The sequence below is a fragment of the Triticum urartu genome, chromosome 6, assembly GCF_003073215.2.
Source record: "Triticum urartu cultivar G1812 chromosome 6, Tu2.1, whole genome shotgun sequence".
NCBI lineage: Eukaryota > Viridiplantae > Streptophyta > Magnoliopsida > Poales > Poaceae > Triticum > Triticum urartu.
In genome coordinates this window covers 511,601,195-511,608,802 of record NC_053027.1, presented here as the reverse complement: position 1 = coordinate 511,608,802, position 7,608 = coordinate 511,601,195, and the positions used below count along the sequence as shown (strand labels likewise).

The 7,608-nt window shown below is 54.2% G+C and overlaps 1 pseudogene; it reads right to left on the bottom strand.

Annotated features, from left to right (window-relative positions):
* The window catches only part of LOC125516891, an 87,071-nt pseudogene extending 82,150 nt beyond the window's left edge, over positions 1–4,921 (bottom strand).
* Positions 4,922–7,608: the final 2,687 nt, after the last annotated feature.

Genomic DNA, 7,608 nt, shown 5'->3' with positions numbered 1-7,608 from the left:
TAGATACGTGGGACCTTTCAAGATTGTCAGCAAGAGAGGCGACCTTGCCTATCAACTCGAGCTTCCTTCAAACTTTGCAAATGTTCATGACGTGTTCCATGTCTCTCAGCTTCGAAAGTGCTTCAAGACTCCTGACTGCACCGTCAACTTCGAGGACATTGAGCTCCAAGAAGATCTCTCTTATCGTGAGCACCCAGTTGCTATTCTTGAAGAGACTGAATGCAAGACTCGCAACGAGTCAATCAAATTTCTCAAAGTCAAGTGGTCACACCATTCCGACCGTGAAGCTACCTGGGAACGCGAGGATCACCTCCGTTCTGAGTACCCGGCGTTCTTTCAGTCCTAGATCTCGGGACGAGATCCTTTCGTAGTGGTGGAGTGTTGTAACACCCCGGATGTAATTTTCCCTATTTGTACTCCAACTCTTGCCGTTTCCGGCGTTAAGTTATTTATTTCCTCGGGTTCGGGTCTTTGTCTCCGTGTGTTGTTATCGTTGTCATGCATCTCATATCATGTCATCATGTGCATTGCATTTGCATACGTGCTCGTCTCATGCATTCGAGCATTTTTCCCGTTGTCCGTTTTGCGTTCCGGCGCTTCGTTCTCCTCCGGTGGTCATTTCTAGCTTTTTTTCGTGTGTGGGGATTAAACATTTCCGAATTGGACCGAGACTTGCCAAGCGGCCTTGGTTTACTACCGATAGACCGCCTGTCAAGTTTCGTATCATTTGGACTTCGTTTGATACTCCAACAGTTAACCGAGGGACCAAAAAGGCCTCGTGTGTGTTGCAGCCCAACACCCCTTCAATTTGGCCCAAAACCCACCAAACTGTGCTCCATCATCTAGAGCGTTCGATCACGATCGCGTGGCCGAAAACCGCACCTCATTTGGACTCTCCTAGCTCCACTTATGCCTATAAATAGACCCCCCCCCCCCCCCCGTTTTCGGATCTCCTCCTCTCCCCGAAACCCTAATTTCATCTCCGCGCGCCAGACACGTCCGCCCGGCGCCGGACACGTCCGCCACCGCCCCCTCGCCCTATCCCGTCGTGCCACGTGGCACTCGCCGCCGTGGCCCGGGAGGCCCAGATCGGGCCCCCGCGAGCCCGAGCCGCCCCCGCGCCTCCCCGCCTCGATCGCCGCCGCCTCCCTCGGCTCCGGTGGGTGCCGCCGCCGCGGGCCGCCACCGCCGCCGCCGCGGGCCACCACGCCGCCGCCCGCGCCTCCTCTCACCGCCTGAGGACGCCGCCGCCCCGCCGACCACCGCGGCACCCTCGCCGCCCGAGCCGGCCTCCCTCTCTCCGACCGCCTCGTCGTCCAACTCCGGCCGACGCCATCTCCGACGGTGAATAGTGCTCCCTCCGGCGAACTCCGATAACCTTGCAGATCCAGATTTGGAAAATTCGACGGTTGACTTTTGTCCCCGAAACCCTAATTTTTGTGCTAACTTTGACCGGTGATATCTCCGCATCCGTAGCTCCGATTTGGGCATGTAGCATATCAAAATGTTCACCTCAGAGAGTACATCATTTCATTACATTGCATAATTTTCATTTGAGCTCATCTTGATTCCCGAAATGCTGCTAGAAGGAGGCTTCGTGAGTTATTTGTCAGATCTGCTAGTTCATCTTGGACTTTTGTCATTTTTGCCATGATTATTGTGTGCATGATATGCCTGTGAGTCCTTCATATGTTTTGTTAAGCATCTTGTTATCTTTCCAGAGGTGCAACCCATGCATTTTTGTGATGTGTGTGGTGACTTGTGCAAGCTTGCAAAGTGAGGCACCCGGTAATTCTGTTTTCAGGGACTTAATAATTTCACCAAGTCCTGGGATTGTTTAGTTCATGATGCCATATGTTCGTGTTGTTTCCTAGTGATCCGTGCCTATTTTGAGGATGATCAGTAAGGGAGTTTTGTTAAACTTGTAGTGCTATATCCATCCATGTCTTTTTTTGCAATTATGGAGCACCCTAGCTTGAGACAATCGAGCTCTACTTTTGCTTCGTTGCGAATCTGGGCAGATCGTCAACTTGTTTGCGATTTTGCCGATGCTATTGTAGTTGATCCGTGCATGCAATGGCATTGTTCTTACCATCTATAGCTTGTATTTTGTGACTTCTTTATGGGTGTATGCTTTTATTGCCATGACTTGCACCATGGTGAGTGCATCGAGCTCGTAAACATGCCTTCGTGAGTTATGTTTCAGCATGTCCCAGTTTTCACTAAGTCTGAAAACTGATTATGTTTTTGCTATGTTCGTGTGTTTGTTACTATATTTTGTGATCCCTTTTGGCTCAAGGTCACTAAGGGACTTTTGTTAAGCTTGTTGAGTAGCTCCATGCCATGTCTTTATTTGTCATGTTCAGGTCCTATAGCTTGTTGTTTTGTTGCTCCGAAGAGGGCTATATGATCTGAAATTCCAGACAACTGTTAATTTCATTAAGTCTGAGATCTGTTTTACCATTTGCGTTTTTGCCATGCTTGTTTGAACCTGTTAATGGATGATTTGGCCGTAGCTCAGTGCTAGACTTTTGTTAAGCATCTTGTGTGCATCCCTGCCATGTATTTTGTTGTCATGTTTGGGTGCTGTAGCATGTTCATTTCATTGCATTTAGATGCCTACTTGCTGTAAATCGCAGACCGGTGTCATATTTGAATCGCTTGCCATTTCCAAACCGTAACTCCGATTCCGGTGTTCTTTATATCGTTTTCAAGCGATTTCATCTCATCTTTCCAGTGGCACACTTGGGTTTCCAAGTTGAGGCCAGGTTCATGCATTTCCTGTCATATCTTGCATTTTGCATCCCGCATCGCATCCCGCATAGCATACCATCATTGCATCTTATTGTTTGAGCTTGCACGTGGTTGATTGTATCCTTGTTGCTTGTTTGTATTGTTTGGGTAGAGCCGGGAGACGAGTTCTCTAACGAGGAGCCCGTTGAGTTTGCTTTTGAGGATCCAGTCAACTCTGACAACTGTGCAGGCAAGATGATCATACCCTCGAAATCACTACTATCTTTGCTATGCTAGTTTGCTCGCTCTTTTGCTATGCCATTGCTACGATGCCTACCACTTGCTTGCAAGCCTCCAAAATTGCCATGTCAAACCTCTAACCCACCATTGTCCTAGCAAACCGTTGATTGGCTATGTTACCGCGTTGCTCAGCCCCTCTTATAGCGTTGCTAGTTGCAGGTGAAGATCGGAGGCCGTTCCTTGTTGGAACATCTTCTATATAGTTGTTGGGATATCATTATATTATCTTGCTATCTTAATGCATCTATATACTTGGTAAATGGTGGAAGGCTCGGCCTCTCGCCTAGTGTTTTGTTCCACTCTTGCCACCCTAGTTTCCGTCATATCGGTGTTATGTTCCCGGATTTTGCGTTCCTTACGCGGTTGGGTTATAATGGGAACCCATTGATAGTTCGCCTTGATTAAAGATTTTCCAGCAATGCCCAACCTTGGTCTTACCATTTTCCACCTAGCCTCTTTTTCCCTCGGGTTTCCGGAGCCCGCGGGTCATCTTATTTTAACCCCCCCCCCCCCCCCCGGGCCAGTGCTCCTCTGAGTGTTGGTCCAAACTAGAGTCCTGTGCAGCGCCCCCTCGGGGAAACTCGAGGTTTGGTTTTAGTTGTATGGAGCGCTCATATGAGTGTGCCCTGAGAAAGAGATATGTGCAGCTCCTATCGGGATTTGTCGGCACATTCGGGCGGTGTTGCTGGTCTTGTTTTAACCTGTCGAAGTGTCTTGAGTAACCGAGATACCGAGTCTGATCGGAACGTCTTGGGAGGAGGTCTATTCCTTCGTTGACCGTGAGAGCTTGTCATGGGCTAAGTTGGGACTCCCCTGCAGGGATTGAACTTTCGAAAGCCGTGCCCGCGGTTATGGGCAGATGGGAATTTGTTAATGTCCGGTTGTAGACAACTTGAACCTTAATTAATTAAAATGAATCAACTGAGTGTGTTACCGTGATGGCCTCTTCTCGGCGGGGTCCGGGAAGTGGACACGGTGTTGGAGTAATGTTTGCGCAGGTTGCTCTCTAGTTTCTCGCCCGCGCTTTGCCTCCTCTTCTCGCTCTCTTTTGCGAATATTTTGGCCACCATACTTGCTAGTCGCTTGCTGCAGCTCCACTCATATTTTACCTTGCCTTACCTATAAGCTTGAATAGTCTTGATCGCGAGGGTGCGAGATTGCTGAGTCCCTGTGGCTCACAGATTACTATTACACCAGATGCAGGGCCTGATGATTCCGCTCCAGGTGACGCGTATGAGCTCAAGTGGGAGTTCGATGAAGAATCTCAACGATACTACGTTTCCTTTCCCGATGATCAGTAGTGGTGCCCAGTTGGGGGTGATTGGGACCGTGTCACATGTTGGGTTCTCTTTTATTTTGGCGCCGTAGTCGGGCCATGAGTGTTTGGATGATGTAATGTTATTTATGTTCTTGATTGACGTGGCGAGTGTAAGCCAACTATGTTCTCCCCTTTATTATTCATATTACATGGGATGTTGTGAAGATTGCCTAACTTGCGACATATGCCTTCAATGCGATTATGTCTCTAAGTCGTGCCTTGACACGTGGGAGCTATAGTCGCATCGAGGGTGTTACAAGCAGGCACCTCCGGAGGTATTGCGTCAGGATTCGCATAGGAAGCGCCACCCTCTCACGCATAGGAAGCGCGTCCGGCGCCCTCCTCAGGCAGGGCTCAGGGGCTCTCTCTTGGAGAGCCGCCGACCTTGCCAAGGTCGCGGGGGAGGCGCTCGGGCACCACTTGGAGGGGTGCTTTCAAGCACGCTTCCCTCAGGAAGGTACAAGTCAAAGGAGACCAAACCCTCAAGAGTTCATCGCAAGGAACACCCATGAGCTACAAGAGTCCAGAGTCATGCGCGGCAGTCGCCGCTTACCTTCCGTGGCCCCACATCCAGGCAAGGATGGAGGACTGTGCGCCTGCGTCGACGTACCAGCGCTCAACCAAGCTGTGTCCCAGGAGCGCCTATGGCCTTCGGCCGTAGGGCGCTGCAAGGGACCACCTCACAGCTACGTTCGCATGCCCTTCGGCCTACCGAGCGCGGTCGCCGCACATCAGCGCCTGTTGAGGAGCATTCTGGAGGCTCAGGAGGTCAGGCATCGCACGGTCCTGGCGGAGGTGGTGATGGTCCCCGAAGACCTGCACGTGCCACCGGAGCCTCCCGAGGCCCCTGGGCCTGGGGGCTCATGAGGGCCGACGTCTTCACCGTGCATCGCTCACTTCCTCAGCATCACTTCATCTTCAACCGCACCAGGTGACATATTTCAGAGTTCCACCTTCAGCTGGGAGCGCCCACAGGGCTGCACCATTCCCAGGCCGCGTGGGTCCGTCCCCGCGGCATGTATCCATTTTGTTTATGCTCTTTACTTACCTTGTTGGGGGTGCCCCTCGGGCTGCATCATCCCCACGCCGCTCGGGCCTAACCCAGCGGCGGTTGCTTTTACCTGTGCTTGCTTGAAATTGGATTCCCTATGTGCTTAACATACCTGACCTAATCACCTGCTCGATCGACGCCTATCTGAAGAGCCGCTTGCTCTGGCACAGCGCGTGCGCACGGGTCCGTCCCTGCAGTGTTGATAAACCTGAGTGGTCGAGCTCTGGCCGCAGCAGCCCCTCACGGCGCCACCTCACCAGGCCCTCAGTGCCCTGACCGCTCCCTCGGAGTGACCATAGGTTGGCTGGCGACCATAACGACAGGCCTTGTTTCTCCTCATGATTGGTGTGCAGGACCTACTCCAGGAGCAACGTTGGGGGCATCGTGAGCTCTCTCTACCCTCTTCGGCACGGACCGCTTGCACGTTAAAGGGGGGCTACCTGAGCATCGCGACTCATGGGCTCCTACTGGCTCTCCAGCCCTCACCCCCTGGCCTTGACCCACGGCATCGCGACCTGTCATACCAGCGGCGGCTGAGCTCGCTCGAGGGCCGGGACCTGAGGACGTAGAGCGTTAAGGAAAGTGCGGGGGAGTGGGAAGAACCTCGCGAGGGCCTAACCCAGCAGTACCTCAGCCACCGCCTCTCGGGCCGGGCGCCTCTCCGAGGAACTACGTCAGACGCACAAGATAAGTCGCGCCCTCGCAAGAGCTAGACCAACGCAGCGCTAAATCCCCGCCCAGTGCAACTATGTCACGGCGATGCTACCTTCCTTTCTCGCCCATCAAGGATTGCTTGAGCGCTAAAGGGGACCTCCCGAGCATCGCGACTCGGGGGCTCTTACCGGACCTCGGGCCGCTCACCTCCTGGCCTTGACCACGGCATCGCGACCTGGCATACCGGCGATGGCTGAAGCTTGCATGGGAACTGGGACCTGTCAGCATAGAGCGCCAAGTCCTCGTGAGGATAGAAAGGGGGAGCTTAGCCGGAACAGAACGGACACCTCACGCCAATTCATATTAAGGATATAGTATTTACAAAAGGCACGACAGACGCTTTACATACCCCCGCGGGGTGTTGCTTTAATTCCTCGCAGGGAACAAAAGGTGCTAACCCTAAGGAACGCTACTTGCTAGCACCTCCCCAAGCAACGCCATCATCAACAGTGGGCTGCCTAGTGACGGCGCCAATCCCATCCAGATCAGTGGCGTCGGCGGCCCGATGCAGCTGCCCCACTCCGAGCACGGCGCGATCTCGGAGGCTCGTAGCTGTCGTCACTCATCTCCGGGGTCGCGAGGAGTTCGGGGGAGCCGCTGAAGCCCTCAGTCCCTCCGCTGCTGCCTGAGGAGCTGCAGGAGGACCAACGGGCGGGGCTGGTCCTCGCCGGTTCGTCACCACTGCCGCTTCCCTTAGGGCAGCATTCTAGCCGGCGTCCTTCTGCGTCAAAGACCTTGAAGAACATCAAGGAGGCGCCGTCGTATTCAAGATGGATCACCAAGGCGCCGTCCGCGTGACAGACCCGGGCAATCTCACCCCAGTCCCGGGTCATGAAGACCTTGCCCAGAGCGACGACCGCGACCTCCGCTCCGGTTGCAGGGGTGCCACAGTCGGCGTGTTGCAGCCAGAGCTCCAAGGCCCCGCTCGGCGGCATCTCAAAGGCGGAGGAGGGAGGAAGGCGGATCCACGAAGTTGGAGGCATGGCGGCGTGGAGCACAAGCTCGCGAGAGGAGCGCTCCGCGTGGACTCCAGGAGGGACGACGCACACCACTGTGACTCGCCGGCGTCGGCGGCGACGCTGTTGGTGTTGCTCGGCGCCCTCCACCCTAGGGCCTACGACGCGGGCGTACAAGGGCAGCGGAAACCCAGGCGGCGGTCGCTCGTACCACGGCCTCGACACCTCCTGCCAGGCGCCTTCGTCCCAGTGATAGAGGATTGGCCGCTTCTTCGGCGGGAGGGGGTCAGGACCGTCTCTGGTGGCCTTTCCCTTCTCCTCAGCTGAAAACCGGCGGATCGGTGCCATTGGTGCAAGAGGAAGCACGGATGAGGAAGAAGAAGAGGAGGAGTAACGGAAAGGGGTGAACTGGCGGAGCTCACGCAGCCCCGTACTTATAGCCGGAGGAGGCCAACCGCCGAGCACCATGATCACAGGTAATCATGACCAGTTTCTCTGCATGCAGGGACTTGTCAAGTCGGGCAGTTGCCGAGGCG